The 26,215-nt window shown below is 39.5% G+C and overlaps 1 protein-coding gene across 7 annotated transcripts in view; it reads right to left on the reverse strand.

Annotated features, from left to right (window-relative positions):
* OTUD7A (OTU deubiquitinase 7A) overlaps window positions 1-25,415 on the reverse strand; it is a 108,098-nt gene extending 82,683 nt beyond the window's left edge. For 4 of the 7 annotated variants that reach the window (XM_063169248.1, XM_063169249.1, XM_063169244.1 and 1 more), the window contains exon 1: window positions 25,167-25,308. The gene's annotated coding sequence lies outside the window, so the exon portion shown is untranslated. Of the gene's footprint in view, window positions 1-23,017; window positions 23,074-24,808; window positions 24,833-25,166; window positions 25,309-25,369 lie in introns of those variants that run through there. The other 3 variants (XM_063169245.1, XM_063169247.1, XM_063169246.1) reach the window with 3 other exon arrangements.
* Between the last annotated feature and the right edge of the window lie 800 nt (window positions 25,416-26,215).

Raw genomic sequence — 26,215 nt, forward strand, 5'->3', positions numbered from 1 at the left:
GAGATGTCTTGGGAAAAGCTGAACTATACTGCAACCAGTTCTTCCCTGAAATATTTTAATGTCTCCAGAGGACCAAGAAAATATCTTTCAAACTGAAACAAATTTTTGCTGAATTTGTGTAAATTCTTATGGACTTCCACCAGAAGAGCTGACTAAGCAGAGCTTTACAACCCACCCCAGTATCTGCACCCTCACGGTTTTATCTACATTTCCTGTCTCAGTTTTCTTTCCTAACAAAGGTTTGCAAATTATTTCCAAACAAAATAGAAAAGAATTGTCTGTGAGCTCAATGAAGACATTTGTCCCTGAATGAATGAAGCAAATAAAGAGTAATAACACAGAAATTTGTACTTGGAGAGGGCCAGGATTTACTCCATTGGTAATCCTGTCCCCCATGGACATGCATATTCCAAATGCACAGACAATTAGAGCCAAATGGAACAGCTTGCAGAATCAAAATCTACCTGAGCAAGGCTTCCCTTGACCTTGCAGGCACTTGTCAGACTCAGTTGAGGGCTGTAAGCACTCCCATCCTAAAATGCTGCAGTGCTGCCTCACTAGGACAGGTCACGTAGAACAGGTTACTGACAATTGCAGATAATGTGCAATTCAGCAGGCTGATTGTAAGCACATAAAGTTTCCTATGGAAGAGCCCTGCTGGAGTGAGGTTTTCAGCAATGATCACTGCTGAACCCTTGAACTACTGTAGAAAACCAGATAGTTAGCATAATGTAGATTCTCTCTCTCTCTCAATATATATATTAAAAGTAATACATTTGTCATATTTTACATTATTTTATCAAAATTTCAGTCTAGATTTCTTAAATTCAGTTTAAAACAATGTTTAGTTATTGCAACATATTTTAGAACTAATACAATATCATATGAAGAAAAGATAGAAAGATTTTTAGGAAGTCTTTAAGTCAAGGAGCACTTGATGCTGTTCCATGGATCAGAAATCCACCAATATCTGCTGTGTGCTGCTCACAGTTAACTGGAATTTTCCCCTATTATTCTATCCCTGCAGTGTGCCAATGGACAGATGGCAGCAAGGTACAAAGTACGTAATGGACACAGATCAGCTGCATGATAGGGAACCTGCACCTCTTTCCAGTGTTTCCAGGTTTTTGTCAAGAATGAGCTCTTAGAAAAGGCAAGTACATTTACAAGCATGTATAAATAAAAGAAGCATGTATTAGCATATTCCCATATACTTTCATAACTTAATTCTTTTCATACACAGAAGGGGAAGGATTTTTCTTCTTTCTTGGTTTTCTTCAATTGCAGCCATAATCGGGCACACTGAAAAGAGAAGGTGAAACGTGCAAGTGGAGAAACATTCATACAGTGCTGTGCAAAACTGAAGAAGAAAAGAAAAGGGGTCAACAATCACAGAGCTGCACATTGTCTTGCAAGAGGCTTACAATGGTCACAGGCTTTTATGCTGTGGGCTGCCTCGAAGGGCAGTAGCTTGTGATTTACAACATGAACCAACTCATGCCATAAGACACTTCCTCTGAAAATAACATCCACAAATTTCCTTACTCATCCAATTAGGCACATGGAATGATGTAGACACTGAGAAAGCTTTTGCCTTAATTTTTCCATTAAGTGCAATGACCACAGGAATACTAAGTTTCTAGAAAAGAGCAAAACTGTTCTTCCAGTTGTCGAGATCTGTAACTCAAAAAATCATAAGCAGGTAACTGCAATCAACCCACTCTGAAAACTTGGTCAAGCATTGCTTTTTTAACCTGATCTAACACTGAATTGTTATGAATTGAAATTTCACCAAACATAAACCAGAACAATTAAAGTTACAGCTGGACTCATATTAAAAGTAAACTGAAATATTTATTGCTTTGATCTCCAACACTCTGGACATCTAAAAAGACGTAACAGAAAGGTGTTTACTGGGATTTTTTCCTCCCCTTTCACTGCATTTTCCTCAAAATTGAGCAGATTCTGTCATTTACTAGAGATATAAAGATATAACTTTTTAAGGAAAATTATTAATAAAAGGTTAATCAGAATTTTGTAATGAACAAATGGGAAAAAAAATTAAACAAGACATTTTTAAAACTAGAGTTTTGACTAATTAAATTTGTTCCAAATATATAATTTACAAATTGCCATTTTATCCTCATAAATTTAAGAATGGAATTGAAGTCAAAGTAGTAATTTAGAGGACAGTAGTGTAATTCAGGGGCTCTGACTGCCTAGCTCTTGTGTAAGGCAAGCCAAAGAAATTAATTGTGTCATCTTTGTATGAAGCCAGTGACTTCCATTGGAATGGAGCTAAATCCAGCTGGTCAGTCACTAGAGGTGTTCCCCAGGGCTCAGTTTTGGGGACAGTCCAGCTGCAGGTGACACCAAGTTGCGCGGGAGTGTCACAAGAAGGACAATGAGGTGCCGGAGCAAGTCAGCCTCTTCTCTTAATTAGAACCAACAGGGTAAGGGGAAATGGCTTCAGGTTGTGCCAGTGGAGCTTCAGGTCGGACATGAGGAAGAATTGCTTCACTGAAAGAGTGGGGAAAGGCTCCCTGGAGGAGTGGTGGAGTCACCATCCCTGCAAGAGCTCAGAAGATGAGTAGATGTGGCACTTCACAAAACAATTAGTGAGCGTGGTGGTGTCTGGTCAAAGGCTGGACTTGATTAACTTGGAGGTCTTCTCCAACATTAATACTTCTATGATTCTATTAATTTAAGCTACAAGACTGATTTTAGAAAGACAACCAGCACTGATTGAAAGACTTCAGCTGGTGGAAAACCCCTCCAATTCCAGATGGTTAATTAAACTTGCCACTGAAAATTTGGTCATCTGCTTCCATTCTGCCTTATTTAGCCCCATTTTCTAAGTCATAGAGCTCATTATGCCATGTCCATGCATAAAAAGGTATTCCTACTATCATTTGTCTTTTTCTCTGTTCTGGTAATTTTAGGCTACAACTAAATCTCCTCTTACCCTTCTCCCCCCCCCCACCAAAGTAAATAGTTAATTGTTATTTTTGCAAAGCTTGTGTTGTAAGAAGATATTGTAGAAATTTCAGCTCTCATCTCACATATAGGCAGATCAGTGCTCCTACAGTACTGGAAACTCACCTTCAAAAAAATAAATGAGTTGAGACTTACCCTTAGGCTTTAAAAAGACACTTTTACAGCTCAATAAAGCCCCATGTTGGTGCTGCAAGCACCCAGCAGGATTCTACGTGACAGTACACGACATTTGGGCTGTCAGGACAGGGACCCTGGTAGTCACACCTGCCAGTCACTGCCACTCCTTTTCCATTCCCAAGTGTCCACTGGCAGTTTGCACCCTGACAGCTGGGGACACCATTAAATGCAGTCACACATTCACCTTGCCTGTTTTAGCCTGTGGACTGTCAGGCATGGCAATAGATTTTTAGCTTAAGACATTTTCTTTGTCTGGAAGTAGTTAGAGCATCTCATAAGAAGAGAAATTTCCTTTTAATTCATAAAGGGTTGACTAGAAAACATCCTAGTTTTAAATACAGAGCTCTCTCAACTGCAGTGTGTTGCCCCTCACACTTACGTGGGTGGGCTATGAGCCTTCACAGATCTCTGACCTCACAGAAACCTTTATAAAAAACCCTCAACAAGCTTGTGAAAGGCCTTCCTATTTAAACCAGTACCAGGCAAAACTTTCAAAGAGTATCCGCAAAACAGAAAAAAACACATCTATTGATATGGAAGAGGAACTGATGATCAAAGCCAGTTAATCTTTAAAAAACATTGTTCTACTTTGAAAAATCTTCTGTGGTGACTCTTTTCAGGTATGTTGGAAATGCTCAAGTTGCAACCTTGAAATTGAGACCTAATAAACGACTTTATTACAAGGTTGCATTGTAATAAGTAAACATAAGACACTGATTCTAGATAAATCTTCTTTTATCACTTTTTAACTTCTTAGTCATTGGATTTTTCAAGCATAGTCATCTGCTAAGGTAGCTCTTGCAGTATGGATTTTTGTATTGTTTGCTTATTGTACAAATAAATAAACTGCAGACTTTCAGAACAGTTTTGATTGTGCTGTGTGGACACCAGGCAATGCAGTTTTCAGTCAAACTGCTGGAAATATAAGGTGAATTTTCATTATCACATAAGTTCTGAAAATATGCAATATCTTTGCGTTATTGAAATAAACCCCAACAAAACTTCTTGAAAAATCTGTATCTCAAAAAGGATTCTACCAAGCCCCTAGAAATTTTGTCTTATGTAGAATTATATATGTATAGGAACTATTGATAGAAGCAGGTAACCAAACATTGAGGTACAATTTTTGTTTTAAGTCCAAAAAGGAATCTTATGTTCACTGGCATCCAGCAAGCAGTGAAATGGACCCTGAAGTCAAAATGGCAACAAAACCCCCTGCTATGTTCTATTTGTTGGCAGAGCTGTACCTCAGCAGACACACATCTTCCCATCTCACAAAATCAGCCTACATATTTTGTCTACCATCCACTGCAAAAAAGGGAGAGAAATGCTGATTCCTTTTACAAAAATCTATTTATTTCCTGGCCACTCCTCTGAAGAATTGGAGGACTCATTAGATGAGATACTTCAAAGTCAGAAGCAAAGCTCTTTGGACACCTGCACAAGTTCTGCCGTACTGATTCTGCAAAGAAAGGCTTTGGCACCCAGAGGAGGTGAGTGAGACCCCAGGCTCTGCAAGTTACTTGGCTTTCAAATATTAACAAATGACAAGAACAGGGGGAGGATTTTTCTCACTGATGATGCTGACACTGTATTTACACCCAATAGTGAGTCCCTATCACAGCCAGTCCAACCATTCTTCAAAGCATCAGCCTCTCTGAAAAAAGAAAAAAAAGGCAAAAAAAGCAAAAGAACACCCCAAATCCTCCCAACACACACAGGTATTGACAAAATGAAAGGCACAGCAGCTTATGCCTCTTTTGCAGAGGTCTTTTTACTCAATGACTGGTGGGGCAAAATAACTGCAACTTTAAGTGATGCCACAGACACTGTGGAAATGATGAGGTTTTTTGCAAGTAGGCATCCTTCTAGTAAACTTAGGAAAGTTTAACAGGAGTTTTCCAGTGTCTAAATAACAAAATATTTAACATACTGTACTGTATCTGGGAGATTCAGCTGCCTCTCTAGCAGTGGACAAGACTGTCTGGAAAAGCTGTGAAGTCAATTGTTCCTAAACCTGCAGGGAAACTTATATTTTAGTGTAAAATTAATAATGCGCAGGAGGAATTATTTATATTATTTTCCTTTAAATTGTAATAGTGTAATAGGACCATGTGACAAATATTCCACAAATAGGAATATACTGATGCAAGGAAAACCAGCTCTGTTAAAATTTGCACCAAATAAAGTCCTTCTCCCCAGCCTGTAGATACTGGATGGCAGGAAAGGGATGAACAAGGAGTCTTCTGGCTACTCACATACTTAATGTGCTCCTTTGCTGAAAACCTTGGAAATACACAGCATTCATTTCTTTAGGCCCTTACCAGAACTCTTTTTTCCCCCAACTTCAGCAAGAAAACGTGTCAAAAGCTGCTAGGACTTCTGATATTCCAAAAATTAACACACTGTGCTACAGCTATGCTGTTTGCCATGTTCCAATTTTTCCTGCTTTCTCATTTAGAGTGATATTAGCTGCCAAAATATGTTTCAAGCTTGAAGACAAGAAAACACCTTCTAAAATTACAGTAAAATAGAAATAAAGTTGCTGCCTTGGTGAACCAGTCACACGTACAGAATCAGGGAATATATTGCCAGAGGTGAAAATATTACTTGAAGATAAGCTGGCAAACCAAGTTACCAACGTACAGTCACAAAAGCTTGATGGCCTTTGTTCAATCAACCAAATTATTGGGAAAATCCTTCTGAGACACAGAAAACAAAAGAATGGGAAGGGGAGATTATGTCAAATTATGAAAGTTAACAGAAATATCATTTTTATAGGAAATCCTCCATCCCATTCCTAGAGAGAAAAACTAATCATAAAAACTTCCTGAAACACAACAGTTACTAAATCAAAGCCACTGCAGTAATGTATTTTATTAGGTAGTAAGTTGCTCGATTCCCTTTCCTACTAAAAGATCCCATTTTAGAGTCCCCATTTAGAGCTCAGAATTATTACTTCTGCATTCCATCCATCATTCACTGACCACAGCCGTGGCTCAGCTTTTGCAGGAGACAACCCTGAGCAGGCATTTTCCCCACGGCAGCTCCCAGAGAAAGCCAAGGCTGTGGCAGGAGCACTGTGGGAGCAGCTGCCCTCCCCGCCTCTCTCTTTGGGAGCTGCACTTTCTGGAGCGCTGCATCCAGAGTTATTTGCTGCAGTACCTGAAGAAACAGCTTAGCTCATCAATCAAAAGCACATTCTCAGACACCCACAGCAAAACCGCCCCCACACACTGTAGGCAAAAATGTATATGTGTACCAAGAAAAAGAAAATAATGATTTCTGACAGATGAGCAAGCTTTTTAGAAAAAATAAGTCTGTTATCATTTAATTATTGAATTTGTACAGCATCTTTAACTACCCAGTTGCACAGATTGCTGTAGTACACTAGATAGAAAATTCAGTAAATTCTGTTTCAAACACCCAGTCTAAGCTGTTGCATTACAAAATGATTCTTGTTTGAATAATAAAATTAATTTTAAAATTAACTGGATGACATACCAAACCAGAATTTATTTTCAAAACCTATGGAAGGTTTTGAAACCCACAGAAAAGGGGATGGTGAAGTATTCAGTCATAAACTTATACTTGCTTACTTGAAATATTTGTTTCCCACTGCTACAAATACATTTTACAACTATTTTTGCACAGCATCCTTTCAGAAAGCTACAGTACTAGGGCTTGCATTCTGTAGCTGCTTTGATTTACAGATTTTTCCCTTGGATATCTGTTGAATTCAATTCTCACTTAGCCTTAACTATCACATTTCATTCTCCAATACATGGAATCTCCTATACCAAATCTGATTGCCTTTCAGAAAGGCATCTCATCAAACTCAGCTCTTTCTAAAGGAAAAACACAACAGAATTAGAAAACCTTTTAATCTCAGTATTTGAAATTCTTTTGGATTGTATAATCCAGCCTATTGAAAAAGATAAACTATTCAAATTGAGTCTTCATGTATCCACCCAAACCATGGAACATCTATGAAACACACATTAATCTTGTCCTAAACAATTTTCTACATAATCTATTTCTTCTGTTATCTAGAACACAACCCAAACTGGATATTACACCTGCATCTAATAGCTGTAGACCACTAATAGCATTTCTGATTAGACAGGAATTCTATTCCTCAGATAAAGCTGTATCCAATCATCCAAGTCAAGCTACTTTGGGCTTTCTAAACTGTAGAAAACTGAAATATTGCTACCAAAAAAAGAAATATTCATCAGAACGATGATAAAAGAATTGTGTGAAAGGCAGCATGCTGGAAATTTTAACAATCCTACTGCTTCTCATAATTTGGAAGAAATGAAAATTGTACCAGTGATTTAAGGGAAAAAGCAAGCTTTTACTCCTGATGAACTGTAAGCATATTTTTTACTGTCTTACTTCTCTTAATCTGGGAAATGTGTAGTGACTGAGCTCATCAGCACATGCCTGCAGGCCGCAAGTGATACCCTGGCTATGCTTCCTTACCCTTTCACTCTTCTGACACAAGACTGCTGCTTTCTTCTGGGGCCTTGCTCAGGAGAGGGCTCACGAAAGGCACAGACTTTTATCTCTGTATCTTGTGCCTTAATGACTATGCAGAATTATTGTACAGCTGTTGATATGTGTAATTTAAAAAGAAAAAAGACTGTATTAGTAACAAATCTCAGAGAATTGGCACTGCTGAGGTTGTTTATGGCTTTGGAAAGGTGGGGGATGAGAGATTTTGCTGACATTTGCACTTGGATAGCATTGAAACATGAAACAAAAATGGTTCATAAAATATATATTAGTTTCTTGACACCACCGGAAAATAACACTACTCTCTTCCCAAATTACACATAAAAATAAAGAACTCTTCATGATGGCTGCTTTCTGCAGAGCTCACATAAATGGCTTCTAGCTGCCACTGTCTGGCCCAAAGCTTAATTCCACTGAGCTGCTGAGAATAAAAGAGTGATTAAAGGAATTCAGTGTCACTTCCAGTACTGGTTTTGCAGTATACTGGGACACTATAATGGATCAGCATCCCTAAGGCACTTTGGAACTCCAGCATGTGCCTGCTGTCCACCCCAACTCAGAAATCTCTCTGATAAAGACTTTAGGCCACATTTTCTATATAGCTGGAAACCACTGGTTTCATGTAAAGCTGCATTGATCTGATTTTAATACTCCCAGCACAGAATGTGCTGGATCTGACTTCCAAAGCTGAACTGCAGTAACAGCATCCTCAGCAATTGGAAAGACTATTTTCCCTTCTAAAACACAAACATCTGTCAAGCTCTCCTCTATACAGATGTAGTAACTTTTTTTACTTAAAGATGTATTCTTGACTATGAAATCCTAAAGATTCACTATCTATTATAACTTTTACTTTACAATCCAGGCAATGATGGGAACACATTTGTTAACTCTAAAAAAACCATAATAAGCAACCTTTTTTTGGGTAATCTATTAATTCATTTTATGACAGAACACATAGCACAGCTATTTGAAGAGCTCCATGGTAAGCTTCACCTAAAGCAGACAGTTGCACATTTCTAATTAAAGTCAAAAAACTCTCTGCATTCCACATCTGCTTCAAATTTTGCTTTTAATAAAAGGAACTGCAACATATATACCTTCTGAAGCAAAATTAGTGAAAAAATAATGAAAGCAATTTGAGGAGGTCTCAAGAAAGAAAGAAGTACTATTAATTTTAGTATTAGGGAGAGGTTCAGAGAGATGACACTAATGTCAGTAGGGACAGGGTGAAGCTCTTGGATTCCAGTCCAAGCCTCTCAAATCCAATGCTCTAAATGAGAGTCCAAACTCTAAATTTAGGTGTCTAAAATTAAAATGGCCTAAGGGGTCAACAGTCTATCTTCCAGTTTATTTAAGAAACCATATAGTTACTCAACTGTGTGAAGAAAAAAACCAACCCGAATCACAGAGCTCATGCCCTAAGTTCACGTGCCCAGGTTTAACATTAAATGTGTTTTGCTGTGTTCTATGCACTGATTTTCCCTAAAGTTAAAACTTTTGCCTCAGCCACAGGGGTCTCTTTGCTCATAGTATTCTGAATATCAAAAACCCTCTTCACATGCCATGGGCAGCAATACAGCTGATTAACACATGTATTAAGCAGCTGTTCCCTTCAGTTTTTACAAATTTGGCAGCTGCTTTCTCTACACTCCTTCACTCCCCCCTTGCCCCTTAAGTGATTTATCAAGGGAAGAAGTACAATCCAGAATCTGAGTGTTAATCCTCCAAATATTTAGTAAACTACAGTTGAGAATGATTGGAAGTTATAGAATTGCACTGCCAGAAGATGTAATGATAGGTTAATAGGAGTTGAGAAGCTCAACTCCTGAATTTAAAGGGTCATATATAAATTTTTTTTTTTACTCTTTTTTTTTTTTTTTTTTGCATCTTTGAGAAGTTTTTAAGACAAGCACAAAATATGTACACTTTTGAGTGGACTATTACATCTCCTGGTGACAGCACCTGACTCTAACTCAGACTGAGGAGAGATGTGCTGTAAATATTCCAAGTCTGCACTTCAGCACCTGATGTATCCATCAAAATGGTGATTATCATAACATCATTTTGCAAATGCTCTTCATGGTGCAGGAAATGTTCTAATAACAAGAGATCTTAGTCGATGAGCCAATAACCACAGAGCCCCTCAGCAGGAACCCAACTGCCCTTTCAATGCCAGGTTTGCAGCAACAAACCTCACACACCTTGTACATAACATTCACTGTCCTGTAGAAACAGAGACTGCGACAGTTCAATCATGTCTTGCACCTGTGAGGTTATTTTCATCCCAGGTCATGTAAGAATGAAGTAATAAGGTGGCATTGCAAATCCTTGCTGTTAATGATCTTTATATTAAACCACATATGTGAGAGAAGAAAAAAAAAAACCACCAAACCAAATCAAAAATACCCACCCCCAGTACAAGATTAGAACAAACCCAAATTCAAAGAAAACCCATACTGAAGAGCATTAAAAAAATCCTGCATCATTCACTCCCTAATAATCTCACTGGCTCCCAAATCAGCTCCTTGGGATGCCAGCATGGCCAGAGCTCCACTACACCCCTCAGCATTCCCTGCTGCAAGCCTAGGACACACAGGGGAAGGAGAAGGGAAGGGCCTCTGGAAAAACCTTGCACTGCCCAGCAGGAACAAAAACCACTGTATTCTAGATGTTATTGTGTCCTAGATGCACATGCACACAGAAATGCACACATATACACACACATGTATCAATATTTATTCCACCCTAACAGTCCATAAACCCCTGTGGCAAATATCTTTCTCCACCACAAATACAGGGAAGGCTTACCATCTGGAATGTGTTTTGTCTTTGCATGAAGGTTGATATTTTACATCCCCAAGTGCTCCTGACCCCTTTTCTCTAATTGATTAAATGAAAAATAAATTCAAAAAGCACTAAGACATCTCCTACAGTTCTGCCACAGAAGTAGAGCAAACTGCCCAAGCAGTACTTTGTAATTTCCTTCTGAGTTAAACCACAGAAGTGCTTTTGATTAGAACTGTGGCAAACACACATTTTGCTACAATTCCTTTGGCTTCAGTCAGCAGCACAGCTCTTGGAGTGGTTGAAACCTTCCCATTAAATTTGACACTCAGCAGCAGAAAGGATGCTAAACCAACAGAAGAAACTATCAGGCTCCATATTGTTTTCTCTTGGGAACATTGGACGTGCCAATAAACCCTCTGATTAAAACAGATCAGCAGAACCAAAAGCTGCAGAAACACTACAAGGAAAGAACATGAGATGAGTATCTGCTCCTTAAAAGGCCTATGGCATGAGAAAATAAGTTTCCTCATCTCTGAAACTGTTCTTCATATTCCAAATGCTTTCTCCCCAACATATCCTGAAGCATAAAAATAACAGCCAGAGAAAGTGCTCTGCTGCTTCTACAGTGCAATTCAAGGAAGTCCATTAACATTTCTTTCTAATTTATAAGCACTTTAGTAACTGAAAAAAAATTTTGGGCAGCCAACAGTGAGATGGACAAGTGAAGCTTTTGGACCTTGATTGCCCCCAAAGACTTTCTATTTCTGGGGTCAACTGCCTCCAAGCAGGAAAGAGCATCCAGCTGGACTCCCAGACTCTGAAAAGTGAGGGGAAATGTGACCCTTCCCCAATCCACAAAGAGACACCCTCACGTTAACTATGACAGAAGCACCAGAGAAAAAGGCCATCAACACAAATGAAAATATATAAAGGAATAATCAAAATTTGCAGTAAGAACAAAGACATCTTCTTGCTAGTGTTAAGTCACCTTAGTTTTTTTTTAATTTTACCTGTATGTTTCTACATTCACAGTCAACAGGGGAGTCTTTTGCATCGTTAAAGGACTACAACACTACCTGAAATTTATCATGTCAAGTACTGCAGCATGTGAAAGTTCTCACATTAGAGTTCTCACATTTCACACAGAGTAAACCTTGAAATTGTCGTGTGAGGTGCAAAGTGACAGTCACATGCCGTCCCTCCTGTTCTAGCACCAATCCACATTTGGATTCCTTTCAAACCAAGTAAACTTAGAAATTCTGTGTGGAAGTATGCTGCAAAGGCAAGATGCTCAGGTTAGTGAAGATCAGAGGCGATGACAAGGTGAATGAAGGTTTTCCTAATGGCAACAAGCATAGCTTTTGGCATAAGTGCATCAGGGAAAAGAACAGCTCCACTGCAAATGCTAACAGGCAGCAGAGGTGGGGATGTGGGGGGATCTGTGGGTGAGTGGAGCTGCATTCTGAACTCTCAGGCAGAAGCCTGGAAATTGCTCCCTGCAGCCTGTACGGGCGGCTTGGAACCCTCAGTGACACCTGGGCTAAACACCACGGTCACATTCTGAGTCCTCCAACCAGCACAGAGGCAGAACGTACAGTTAAAAAGGCTGCTCACACATGGTATTCCTGCACATTAACTGGAGAAAAACAGGAGTTGAAGTGTTGAAAATAAGGGTTCCCTGAAAGCAGAAGCAGTCTCAGAATGAAGAGGCCAAGGAAAGAAGGCAGCAAACATCATGACTGGCAACAAGAGAAAGTCCTAGAGATCAGAGATTAGTGGAGACGAATGCCAGGGGATGCCCAGGAACCCTGGCCAGTGTTTTCCAAGCTTGGTAACTTTGAGAGGCACAGCACAAATCAATGTAACTTTCTACCCAACCTTCCCAACCTAGCAGTGCTCACCCTGCTGGGAAAGGAAAAGCCACTGAAGGTAGTGGGGGCAGCAGAGCAGCTGAGGGATATCCCAAATGGGACCAATTGATGAAAGCCTAACCCTTGCTGGTTCTACAATAAACCCACTGCATGCTGGAGCTCTGCCTCACCTTTGACAGCAGCAATACTCAATTTCCTCTTAGTTCTCCTCAGCAAGCTGTGGCCTACCTTTGGAATAATACTGCCTGTTTATAGATGTTTAAGCACATTTGATTCACCATTTACAAAATAAAAACAGTATATACATCTAACACACATCTATATATACATCTAACTCCCTCAAATCAAAGAATAATTAATGTTATACTGATAGCTGCTGCTACCTCATGGAAAACACAGCCTAACAGATTTTAAAAAATAAACACTAATCTAAAACTGAAGTTCACAATTAATAATAAAATGTTAGGAATCCATTGAAGGATCTCAAAGAATTAATTTTCATTTCAAGATTTTACTTCATGTATCATGGAAAGAAGCATGCAGGAGTATAAAAGCTTGAACAAAGAGCATCTTATGCTCCTGGGAGTTCATTTTATGCTGTAACTGGTGAAAAGCCTCTTTAAAAAGGTTATAAATACCATATTAATTTCATTAGGAAAGCTCCCATGGCATATTAATTTAATTTCTGGCACTGCTAGTGCATCTTTTTAGATGCATAAAATCTTAGAGGTAATTTCATTAACAGTAAAGATCTGAAAAAGGCAACTAAAATATTTTAAATAGATTGGTGACAATTCAGCTAGAAAGCATGCAAGTTTACTCTAATTCTCTTCCAATTAACACCACCCTGACACACAAGGGCTAGCAAGCTCTGCCACTGAAATTATGTTATACCCAAGGCCTCTGTATTTGCAAAGACTGCATGCACAGCTCTCAAAAGATTAATGACCTGCTCATTTATTTAAGGCAGATACTCATCTTCAGTGATCACATATGAGCTCTGCAGCTAAGCATGAAATTTAACAGCTGTCATAGCTTATTCTGCCAAGAAAGAAGATTTTTTTCCCCAAACACTTACTGCACTGGAGTATTCTGGACACATAAAATACCCTAAGTGCCAACATGTGCAATAGCAGCAGCAGCTTCTACATCCTGGCCTTGATTCTGTAGCCTGACTTTGCATACAGGACTCTGAACATGGGCTCAGCAAAGCCAACAGGAGCTTCTATCATAGGACAGATTTATAAAATGCAAGTAGATAGAAAGCAAGTCCTAGCAAAGAACATTTCACACTCTGAGATCACTTCTACAAATACAGGATGTTTATTTTCTATGTTTTAAGTCATGACAGTTCTAAAACCCTCATACACTTACTGCTTAACTGAAACATGAGCTCAGCTACTACACAAAAATAAATCCTTTTTTTTTTCAGCTATTTTAAACCCAAACTCTCTACTCAACTTCACTCTTAGTCACAAGAAAGGTGATACAAAAGGGCTTCTTTGAACAACAAAGACACAACCTGTGTGTCCAAGGCTGCTACTTTTTATTGATTCATTATATTAATCTAATGAGTTAAGAGTCCATAAATCAGGAGTGGGAGTATTTTCTGAAAAGGATGCTAGAGTTCAACAAGACCCATAGAATTTTAAGAAGAAATTCCATCCCTCAGTTCTACAGCTAGAGTGATTTCAGGAGATCAGACCATGAAACCTCATCAATGTCCCACCAGCCTCAGCAAACTAAAGAGACACGTCCCAGATCTCTCCATCAAGTATCTCCATTTAGTATCTCTCCATCAAGATACTAAATCCCCACAGCAGAGGCAAAGTCTCTAAAGAATTTACCCTTGGATACATAGAAACTACATTCTGAAATAAAAAAGATAACTTTTAAACCTAGTCCCCTTAAAACTAAGGCAATTTTGGACAGTAAATTTTCCCATTCTTTGGGCATTTCATTTGAAGGGCTTTTTTAACAGGTAGTGAAAATGAATTTTAGAAACTTTGTTTCCTTACTGATCATCATTCACAAAGCAATATAAGCAATATAAGATTGACAAGCATGGGATTCCTAGGAAAATATGGATTTGGAGCAGTTCTGGAGGATTCCAGAAAGGGAAGGGTTGGAAGGGAATGCTGAAAAAGCTGCCATAGCTTCCCAAAGACTACACCCTTGCAGGTTCAGTTTTAAACAGGCATATCTAAGAGCCAGGAAAACATTTGTTTTAAGCACAGTACTGAAGAACAGACAGCACACAAGGGTTTGGGACTTAGGTGCAACTCTATCAGATACAGAATCAGTGTTTCATATTAGGGTTTTACAGATTGGCTATTTATGAAATTACAACTTCATCTGGAAGTTTAATCATCAGGACAACAATGAATTTTTTGAAAGTGCTTCATTGGACCTAGAAGCTTAAATCCAATTAAAAGAAGTCAAGTCATCTCTTAAGCACCTGTAGTCAGCATTGGAAACTTTTGAAAAAATCTTCTCTGTATGGCTGCTAATGTAAAATAATTCATTTTAACCTGTCTCTGAAAAAAAAAACCCAAATCAGATTAATCGTAGCTATTCACACACAAAACTTGAATGTGCTATTGCAAAACATTAACAAAAGAGCTATCAAGCCACTGGATGTTAGAGCTATAGTCAACTTTACTGAATCCTGAGCCATTTACATACAGAGGAAAATTCCAGAGGAATACACTTTGTGAATGGCTAGTAATTCATTTAAAGGAAATGTGCTTATTTTTAACCAAAATATGTTTCCTGTAAATACTGTGAGATCCTGCTGCTAACTTTTTTTGTAAATACAAGAAACCCTCTTGTCTTATTTAACATGCAGTGACCCAATTTTACACTGCAAGGCTTGAAGAAGAGCTGTTGGATCGACAAATATGTAACACCACTACATTCCAGCCAAGCAAACAGTGGGAACGTGAAAAAGCAACACAGAAGGAGAACTGCATATTATTAGCAGTTCTCTCCATCCAGATATTTTATTAAACAGACCATAAGTTTTGTTTACCTGGCTGCTTAGGAATTTCTAAAAATTAAAATAAAAAAACCCAACCAATCAACTAACAAAAAAAAAAAAAAAAACCCACACAACTTCCCTGGAAAATTACTGGAGGATTAGCCTATTTCCTACTTCAAAATAATTTTACAAGGTTTAAAGATTTCTACAGGTTTTGAGCAAAGATTTTTACAACTTGACAGTAACTCATGCTTCCAGAACACATCCCTATGTCTTCAACTACCTTTTCCACATCCTTTTCTTTCAAAAGTAGTGTAAGCTCCTTATAACTGTGTACATAAAGTTTTATATCTACAGCTACTGCATTTCATTGGCTTTGTAACTTAAGCTAGAAGATCAAACAAAGGTCACACTTTGCATAAACAGCTGTGCAGACAGGGAAGTTCTGCTTTGGCATTTCCACCTTCACGGCACCTGGTGAACCCCTGTCTGCAGTGCTCATTATCTCAAATTAAAAAACTACAATTAACACCAGGTTAAATTTATCATGGTATAGCAATAAAAACAAATAAGATAACCACAAGATACTGTAATTAGAGTTTAACTTACTAGACATTTTTGCATCTAGATCTCAGGATTTTACTCTACTGCATTGAATCACTTTTAAAATTAGCTGCTTTTAAGACTGCAAAATACACAGTAGTGATGAAGTTACAGGTTTCATGAAAATCTATTATTTTTTTCTTCCTCTCTCTAAACATAATGTATTTTCCATAGCCATATCCAAGAAAGATATGGCTTGAAGATAAAATATCTCCAGAAATCACACCTATGTGGCAAACTATTCTATACAGTTACATTTCGCCCCACTTTAAAAGTGAATATACTGACATGGCATCATTTCAAACAGCTGAAAATAGACTTTTTTCATAGATATTAGTCATGAACCATGTTTTAAAATATCTGGGTCTTAATCTGCAGCTCTCTGACAGTAAAAGACAATTTTATGGGTTTGAACAGAGTAATGGTAATAGCAGTGAACTAAACCCACTTGTTGTCCATCCACTCTTTTGGTATTTCAGCTCAAAATGTATTTTACTGCCACAATGATTCCCTCTAAGGGAACTTTCTGCCAGAGAAACTCAGAACTCCACAACTTAAAGGCTATTTTTTGGCCTTATTCTAGTAGAAGAGAAGGGCCACTTCAGTGGCCTGGAGGGGGTGGATGGATTTTTGCATTTTTAAAGCCCCAGACCTCTTTTTCTCCAGTTCCTAAGGACCATGGCAGCTTGACTCTCAAGGAATTTGTTACAGAATCATTTTCTCCTCCACTGATAAGTCTCAGATATAGAAGAAAAATGATGCACAGAAAACATACATACACATGTTACTATAACCTCTGTAAGAAAATAATTGGGGTAATGCCAGTCATAGGACTGTTTCTACCCAAAATATACAGTAAAATTATGTGCTCTCCCAATCTTTACCTCACAAAAATAAATCAACTTCTTATGGAAGTAAACTTAATTATGAAATCCAAAGAAGGATATTTCACATTTTTCATTCTGTAAAGATACATTCAATGACAACCAAAAGGTTTCAGAGATATCTACTCTCATAAGTACATATCTCTCTATACTGGATAGGAAAATATTTAATCTTAAATATGAGAGGCATGTGGAATGAAAACTAACAACTGAATAGCTCTTGAAGGGGCCATTTCTCATGTAAAGCATATTTTAGGACACAAAACTGGAGGAAGGAAAATGATAACAGCTCTGTTTCTCAAATTCTTTATCAAAGAAAGTCAAGAGATTATCATCTAGATGCAAACATGTCATCAACTCCAGACACTTAGAACTGAGCTGCTCAGGGTGAGTGAGTATTCATCTCTGGTGGTAGCAGAAGATAATGATTTGTATTTCCATGCTTATTGAGGTCTTAGCAGCCTTGTGTGGTCATAATCAAGCACCTGATCTGCATTAGCACTGAGGGGAGCAGCCAGCAATACTTCAACTGGAAGCACATGCATCAGGTTTTCCAGGGTGAGTGCACCATGCTTATCTGCAGACATGAGAATTTCATCTTTTCGAAGTCAGAGTGCTGCCAAGGCTCATGAGCAGCACACCAGAGCAGTGAGGGGCACGTGCCAGTGAGTGCCACAGCCTTGCTTTAAAGATTCCCCCATGTGGAATAAGTAATTAAAAGTTTGTAGCATGTGTTTTTAACCACAAAACCAGTTCAAATACACTTGGACCCTACTACAAAATTCTTATTAATTCTCCCAGTCACAAGGATTGAGATTCAGTTGCCAACTACTAGCCACTGTTTGACACATCCTCCTCTGCCAATCACAGAGAATTCCCTTTGAAAGGTAAAGGAACAGAGAACAGTAGTTGGGATGGATTAAGGGACAGGAAACAGGTATCTCCTGTTACAAAGATGATGTAGCCCAGCGAGAGACAACGTAGTGATTATTGTTACAAAAAACACAGCTCTAGAATTATGATGCTGCTCTTTCTTCTGCATGGGCTTTTACCTGTCAATGTCAGAAGAAATTCTGAACAATGCAGAATTATAAAAACGTAAACTGTGTTGCCCAGGAGACAATACAGATCTCTACATGAGGTTTCTTAAGACAACCTTCATATAACATTTTTTCACAGCCTCGTTTCCTCCTATTCTTGCCAAGAAAAGACATCCTTTTAATAATCCTGGTTAAATTCTGATTTGGGTATTTACAGCCTGACTATACACTAATAATAACAATAGCTACCTTTGTATTTCCTGCCCAAAACTGTTATACAGCCCTTATCTACTAGGCATGCTGAGGTTGGAATGCCAGAGCAGAGATACAAGTGCAACTACACACAGTGAGAGAAATATGAGGGAAAGAGCAAACCAGCAAAGCACTTCTGGGTACCTCAGAAAAGGAGCATTACTCATATGAGTGCAAGCAACTTTTCCTAGTTTATTTGAAATTCTGTCTTGAAGAATTGAACAGTGAACTGTACCACAACACAAACATCTAAGAAAACTTCAATTATAAACACAGATGTGAGTTCTGTATAGCTGAGATTCATATGCATCCACATAAAGAAGCCTGAAGGCATAAACTGTCTATTGCTAAGAAACACTTTGCTTCTACAGTTCTCATCAGCCACTGAGACAGTCCCAGCTAAAAGGCTCAAAAATTCATTCCTTCACACAGCTCTTCTTTCAATACAGAAGTACTACTGCAAAAAGTCCAGTAGTAGAATATCTGATTTTCCTTCACCTGCATCCTGAGGTATCAAAACTGTACACGATAAGAAGCTGTGAGAGTAGGTCATGGGGCCTCAAATCTCTGTGGAAAACTTGGAAATGCCACCCTAAATGACTTCATATTGGTATGCTGTCCCACACCTTTATTTTGAACCTTGATTTTTATGATTGCTAGAAAATCAAACATGAAACACCAACATTGATATACACCATTTCAGCTCTCGTGATTTCTCATTGAAATTCTAAATTTTCAGGTTAACTTCACAATCTCCAATTTTAATCCCCTCCTTGTAAATGCATGGTACTCAGGGGTAATGAAAAAGGATACTACTTTTCAATGGCAATTTCCTACCAGCCAACAGCTTCAATTTAGCAAAGTGCAAATAGTGTGCCAACCTGGTTTTACTTAACCTTATCCTTCTGGCTTTCTCCATTATATGTTCTTCTGTTAATTTGTTCTGAAGGGAAGCTTGTCTCCAGCTCTTAACTCAGCTGTACTTGGCAGAACAGATGAACACACCATACTAAGTGAACCTTTCCCACATGTGAATTTTACAGGTTGTATACTTTGTCATTCTTTCTGCTGAAACTACATAAATCTGCCTTCCCTTTATACTCTGCCTTTCCCTTAAACCAGTTGTACTCTTCCAGAGACAAATATGTAAAGGGTTATTTAGAGGGACATGGAGGTGATTTCATTGCTTCACACTTAATTATTGTTTGTTAAATAGATGCTTTATTTATACTAAACAATCCCGTCTCATTACCATAATCGTATTTAGTACACCTGTATGTCCTCCTCTTCATCAGAATTGACAATGTAACAGCTCTAAAACTTGAAATAGAAGCTCTGGGGTATTATATATTCTCAGGTAAGAGATGGGCAGATGTTAAGGGATGGTAGATCTGAAACTGTTTCTGACACATCCATCTGCAATGCTTTGGTCTGGGTTCTGTTCTCAGGTAAGAATGTTACTCTGATTAGAGAAAGAGTGTTATCGTTTCTGTATCTAAGGGTACAGTTTGATAGTCTGTGTTTTCTTCTACTGTCTGCTGCTTAGTACAGAGTAAATCTAAGTAATAACTCGAGTTCACCACCATCAAGCAACTGTCTTTTACATTGATCTCAGCTCTAAGAGGGAAAACTATTTAACACAGGATAAAAGTTCCTTTGCACTACCTCAGAACCTCTGCAGGCAACATCAGTGTTTGCACAGAAATTTAATCAGTGTATAGCTAGACAGATACATCTGGGTTCATCCCCCCATGTCCTTGCTGAGCAATTTCTGACGGGGTGTAAGTACCCCACAGAGTCACTAATTAGTAACAGTGAAATGACTCAGCCCAACCAGAGACAGAGCAATGCAAGCCAGGCGTTGTTTCTCGCACTTTGTTTCTTGTTGCAATAGACCTCAAAAGAGATGAGAAAAGCTAAACGAGTAAAGACATTAGTGTTATATGATGTTTTTGGGCATTCTTGTAATCAAGATTTGCATAGTTTGAGTCAGACAAGACCCTTTACAAACTCAGGCTCCCAAATTAAAGATCTTCCACTGCTGTGCCGTGTCTATGCACACACTGGCTATGGGACACAGTCCTTCTTTGCTTGAAGAGTGCTTTTGAAGGAAATTATACTTCTTGTACTATTTAGAAAGTAAATACAATGGAAAAAAGTAAAGTGACTTGACAACAAATATCAGCCCTGTAACAAAGGCCTCCTACCCCAGTGCCCTTGTTCTTGGGGCTAGAAGTCATCTGAGGGATGACTGAATTGTCAGTCACTCATGCATTTAGTGTTTCAGCAGTACCAATACAACAACCTGAGCCCAGTCTGCTCTGCAATACAAAGGAATTCATTCACTATGCTTTTCAATCAGAAATACAACATCAGCAGAGTTTCGTTCCTGTTTAGGTGCTGAAATATAAAAGACAGAAAATAGAAAAGAATTTTTCATTCAGATTTCTAATAGGCACTGATTATTTTACCAGTTTCTATGGCACTATCACCATGGCAGCTAGCCATTTTAATCAAAGGCATTCGCACACATTTCTGATAACATCACACTATTACATCTCCTGGGCACTTGCAGCAGTAACCACTTTGTACATTTCCATAGGACAGAGGCCACTAATGTCAGCAGACATCAGGATTAGAAATGTGATATTTCAAGCATCTAATTAAAGAACAAGATCTCAGTGTTCCTTACTCTAATTCTGAAAACAATAGTGGAAATATAACCATTGTGACCAAAATGAGAATCAAAATTCTTCCACAGCTTGCTCAGTTTCTACATGGGTTTTACCCCTTCCTTGATTAACTACTCAATGCAAATGATTACTCAGCATATCCTAAGAGAATGTGCAAATGGAAAAAAAAAATCACTGTAGAGAACTGAGTATCTGCAAAACACTGACAGATAAAAATAGCTATTTACCCTTTGTACAAAACGCCCATACTTTGCTCTGTGTACAGGCTAAACTGAAGCATTGCATACAAAACTGAAATCATGAGAAGACAGCAGCAAAACTCAGGGTTCTGACCAAAGGAATTTTCAATGTAGAACAGGAAGCATTCTAATTTTACTAAATATATCATGAAGAATTTACAAATATACTCAGCCTGAAAAATGCCTGGCAAGTACTGAAAAATACTTGCTGGAAGCAACAGCACTCCTTCATGTCATCTATGAAATACTTAAGAAAATAATTTTTCAAACTAACTTATAGCAAATTCATACTTTTTTCCTGAGATTTCTGGATTTCTTTTTACTAAAAGTGTATTTCAAAAGGCTGAGATAAGATACTCTAAATAAATGAACTTATAAACCCTTTTAATAAAAGCTAATAAGCAAGCTGAACAAATTCTCTATTTCAAGCCTAAAGCTTTTCAAAATGTCCATCCAAGAGATATTAAATAAATACAGATGTGAATAATGCAAATAATGCCAATATAGATATTGTGTTGATATCTATATTGTGTCAGCTAAAAATCACTGACATAACAACATCCTAAAATAGACAACACTGACCTCAAATAGAGGAATAAGAAACTTAAATAAACTGAGAATGAGACTTACAATGCATCACAATTAGCTTTGCCTTTTCAAACTGCTTAAATTCAGAAATAATCATGAAAAGTCATGTTAGGAGAAAAATATGAAAACAGAACAGTAAGTCAAGTCTCTCGTATCTCCAGTACCTCCATGCTTGTCAGATTTATAGTTTTTCCTCCCTTGGGTCAGTAGCTGGGGAAGGACAACAAAAAAAGTCTAGAAAATATGACGGTGAAAGTGTTGAACTGTTACATTTACATGTATATACTAATTAATCTGCCCTTAAAATAAAGCCAATCAATTACCACCTAGGATTTTAGAAGAGTTCTGCCATCTTACTCAACTTCTCTGTTTTGTGTCATGCTTTGCCTTAGGAAAACAATAAAAAAGAAATACAGGAAAATGCAATATAATATCCACGCAATATTTCTACCACACCTCAACTGGTAAACTACTTTTTTATAAGTCTATACAGCTGAATTTTCAGACCATCTAAGCAGCCAGGTTAATCTCCCAGTTTTTTCATTAGGGCAACCTGATTTATTTGTTTAGAAGGTCCACATATCATTTAGGTCCATGCTTTAGTCTAAATACCTATGAATGCTTGTATAATCATGTCAGTGATAAATGAACCAGTATAGTACAAAATCTTCAATAACAACAAAGCCTTTTCTGTTTTCAGTCCTCAATGTAATAACAGTTGCACCTGGTACTTTAAGCCTACCATTTGTTTAATTAAAATTTATGTTTAATTTTATGTTTAATTTTTGCTTAGTATGAATCCCAAGATATCTTACGAAATTTGAGTCAAAAGGAGCTTCAGATTTCATTATGTTTTTGAAACACAGAAAATATTAAAGAAGGAGGCTTCATTAAAAACTGCAAGATATGAAGAGTAGACTATCTGGACACAAACATTCTGCTAGTTCCCTTGGTCTTTTCCTTCTCTCAGTCCAACATTCTCTCCTGTATAACTCAATACATAATTACGCTTTGCAAGTGTTCTCCTCCCATGAAGACTACAGAGGGTTACTGGGTCCAAAGGCAAGAACAGGCAAAATAACAGTATGTGACAGCACAATGATTTACACATCTTTTTAATTCTTGAGTTTATGCAGTATATAATAAATTCAATAAAAACATTTTCCCCCCCCACCCAAATAACACAGATATAATGAATTCATACAAGACTAAATCATCTGAAAATGCCACAGGGATTATATTTGAATTAGATGCTCCATGTATAATGCTGGTTAAAACATAGATTCCATAATTTTTAAATAAGTAACGCAAACTATGACAACAATTAGCACAATGGTTGCACCAGTAACATCAGTCAGTGTTCACAGCTCTATGAAATGCCTTACCTGGAGTCCCCTTCACTGAATGGCCTTTTTGCTGAGTCTGCCAACATGACAATAAGAGAGATGTGCCAGGGCACTGAAAGATGCAGAGTGAGGCTTAGTAGGGAAGACTCAGTACTTTTCTACCTGCTCATTACACAGTTCTTTGGAGTCTGTAACATCCAGCCAGCATCACCTCTACGTGGATACGTATTGATTAAACCAAGACTAAAATCTTCTAGAATCCACTGGCAAAAAAACCCAAACCAACCTTTTCCAAAACCAGATACATCATTATTAAGCAAACAATCAGTTACATTTGCACTATACACACACAAAAATATGACTCTCTAAGACCTGATCCCTACCCAGTCTAATTCCCTTAACATTGCTATATTATACCTGAATTAAGCTGTCCTGGAGATGACTGAGTTTCTTGTAAAAACTACAGACATGAAAATGTAGTACCACAAAAGAACCAGACTCACAAAGGTGCCATTGCTACCCCACGTCATACCACGACTGCTGCTGTGTGGGCACACACAGCCCACAGAGGTTCTGTACTCCACACCAACGTTACAGCTTTAGCAAAAGCAGCCTTGCAATAAAAGGGTTCCAGAGGCTGGTAGGCACTGATATTCATCTCTATTCCAGATTCAAATGGAAGTCTAGCTTGCCCCTGCGTGAGCAGCACAGTCATACCAGGGAAAAATCTGGCCTCCATCCATAGAAAGGGACCATTTAGTCAATTCACACCAACAGCAGAAAACAGAGCCAGATCCAGCCCTAACAGCTAACACACTCATATTTTAATAACAGATTGTAAATAATAAAACAACACTTCTCCTATCAACAGCAGTTTCAATTCCAGAAGCTTAATACAATTTGTTTTAAATCTGTGCCATAGCAACCTTTATTAAAGTCAATGTCATCTGTAAGGACTAAGTTAAAATAAAATGTGGGCCAAATTTATCAGACATTAGTTCCCTTTGATACAGAGCTCAGAACACTGACTGTATGTCATCCTAGATATGGTATGAGTTGCATACGTTGCATCCAGCAACATATTTTAAACCAGGCCTCTCCAAAATACTTTCCCTGATCATCTGTTTTGAGTATTTGTCTGAGATGGTGAAGGTCAAATGAAAAGTGTGAAAGGTTTCTTTCGGCTTACATCAAATTTATATCCATATGCTAGAAAATGAGCACTATTCAGGCCCAGGGAGAGAAGCCTCAAGAGTTTATTAAAATATGACAGTGTTTTAGCCGGTCAATTTAAAGGCACATCCAAGAGACAACAGAAGAGACCATTACCTCTGGCTGTGGAAGCTGTGTATGCCCACATAGCCATGAATATCACTGTGTGTGAGAGACACTGACCAGCACTGAGGAACTTACTGTGACAGAACTACAGCAAAAGTAGTCAACAATTTATCCTTTTATTGTCAGAATGGGCTCAGAGGGCACAGTGCATCTTTATGTCACACAGGTACCGAACGAGTCTCCAGACTTAGAACAGACATATTCCTATAACCTCCAGGGTAAGCGTAGGGGTAGTGAGCTTCTTAAATTTAGATTATGTAAGGTCGTGTGCCTCACTGCATTATGTTTTATATACACGTTATATCTCGCTGCACTATATTGCACCCTGTGAACTCCTAACGAGCATTACTCCCGCAAATCCAGGCAGCACCCCCCTTTTGTAGCTGTTTCAGAAGGAGAACAAATATCATACGTACATCTAATAGTTATCGAATGAGGTCAATCCTGCCAAATGTCCTGACATGGTCTAAGAAACACAGAAGGACATCCCACCTGCCCGAATCGGCCTCTTGCCCGAGCAGCACCGAACCACCCGGCCAGGGAACGCGCTCCTTGTAGAGGCAGAAGCCGCGAATGCAGGAGCGAAGCGAGTCTGCAATGCAGAAGCGCTTCCCGGAGCTCATCAATGAGCCGGGGGAGACGGGGCGGGGGCAGAGCCGGCAGCCCTGCCCGCATCCCCGGCACGACCCCCGCGGCACGGGGCGGGCGCGGTTCCGAGCGCCGGCCGTGCCCTGACGGGCTCCGCGCAGCGACAGCTCCTGCCGCCGGGGCGCCGCGGGCAGGGCAAGGGCACGGCAGCGCCCACGGCACCGGCCCGGCCGCCCGCGGCAGGAGGAGGGGCAGCGCTTACCTGCTCCCGCCAGCCCTCGCTAACCGAGCTCCATCTTCCTCCGGCCGGGAGGGGGAAGGGGGGCAGGGAGCCAACCCAGCGCTGCCGTCCCCCCCCCAGCTGCCGCTTTCCGTCACCGCCGTCCCCCGCCCGCGCTGCCCGGCGCAGCGGCCGCCTCTCGCCCGCCCTGCAGACGGCACCGGGAGACGGAAAGCGAGACCCACCTCCCGCCGCCTCCTTCTCATGAAGTCACCGGCCGCAGGGCCCTCCCTCCCCCGGCTGCCCGCAGCGGCCCGGGGAGCCGCGCTCCGCCCCGCTCCGCCCCGCGGCACAGCCCTGCCCGCGCCGCCTCCCTCCCTCCCTCCCTCCGTGCGCGGCCTCCCGCACGATGCTGGCGGCGGAGCGCGGCCCGGAGCGGCCCCCGGCACCACGAGCGCTCCTCCGCCCCCCGTGGATGTCCCGCGGCGCGGGGAGATGGGGAGCGGTGCTTCCTTTCCGTGCCCGTGCTCGTTCTGGAAATCGCCGTGCCCGGTTTGGCCCACTGCAGAGTGGGGTACGCTACAGTAAGTTACTGCCGTAGATGTGCCTGCTATTTCGACGTGAAAGTCTAATTCAGGTTACAGTAACTTCTCAACTAACCTGGTTCCAGCTATTCCAGTGTGCACACAGGTGTGTTCTGTCTCACTAGGTTAAATCTACCTCCCCCACACCAGAGCAGTCTTTCACTGTTACTCTTCCAGTAACATTAGAGTTGAAAAGGAAATGGATTAAGGAATATACCTCTAGAACTAAGCACTCCATTTTTTCACTTACTATGACAAAGCCAGAAACATGCAAGACTAAGAACAAGGCAAAACATGTGGGATAGAAGGAAAAAAAATTACAGGTGTACCTGTCCCTTGTCTAGAAACACAAAGAATTCTCACCTAAAATCAGCCTACTACAGATGATGTGCAATCAGTGACATACACAGCAACCCCGAATCAGTAAGAAACACCAGCTGTAAACAATGTAATACATTTTGCACCAACACACCCAAAGAAGTACATTTGGTGACACATGAAGGCAGT

The sequence above is a fragment of the Melospiza melodia genome, chromosome 15 (assembly GCF_035770615.1).
Source record: "Melospiza melodia melodia isolate bMelMel2 chromosome 15, bMelMel2.pri, whole genome shotgun sequence".
Classification (NCBI taxonomy): Eukaryota; Metazoa; Chordata; class Aves; order Passeriformes; family Passerellidae; genus Melospiza; species Melospiza melodia.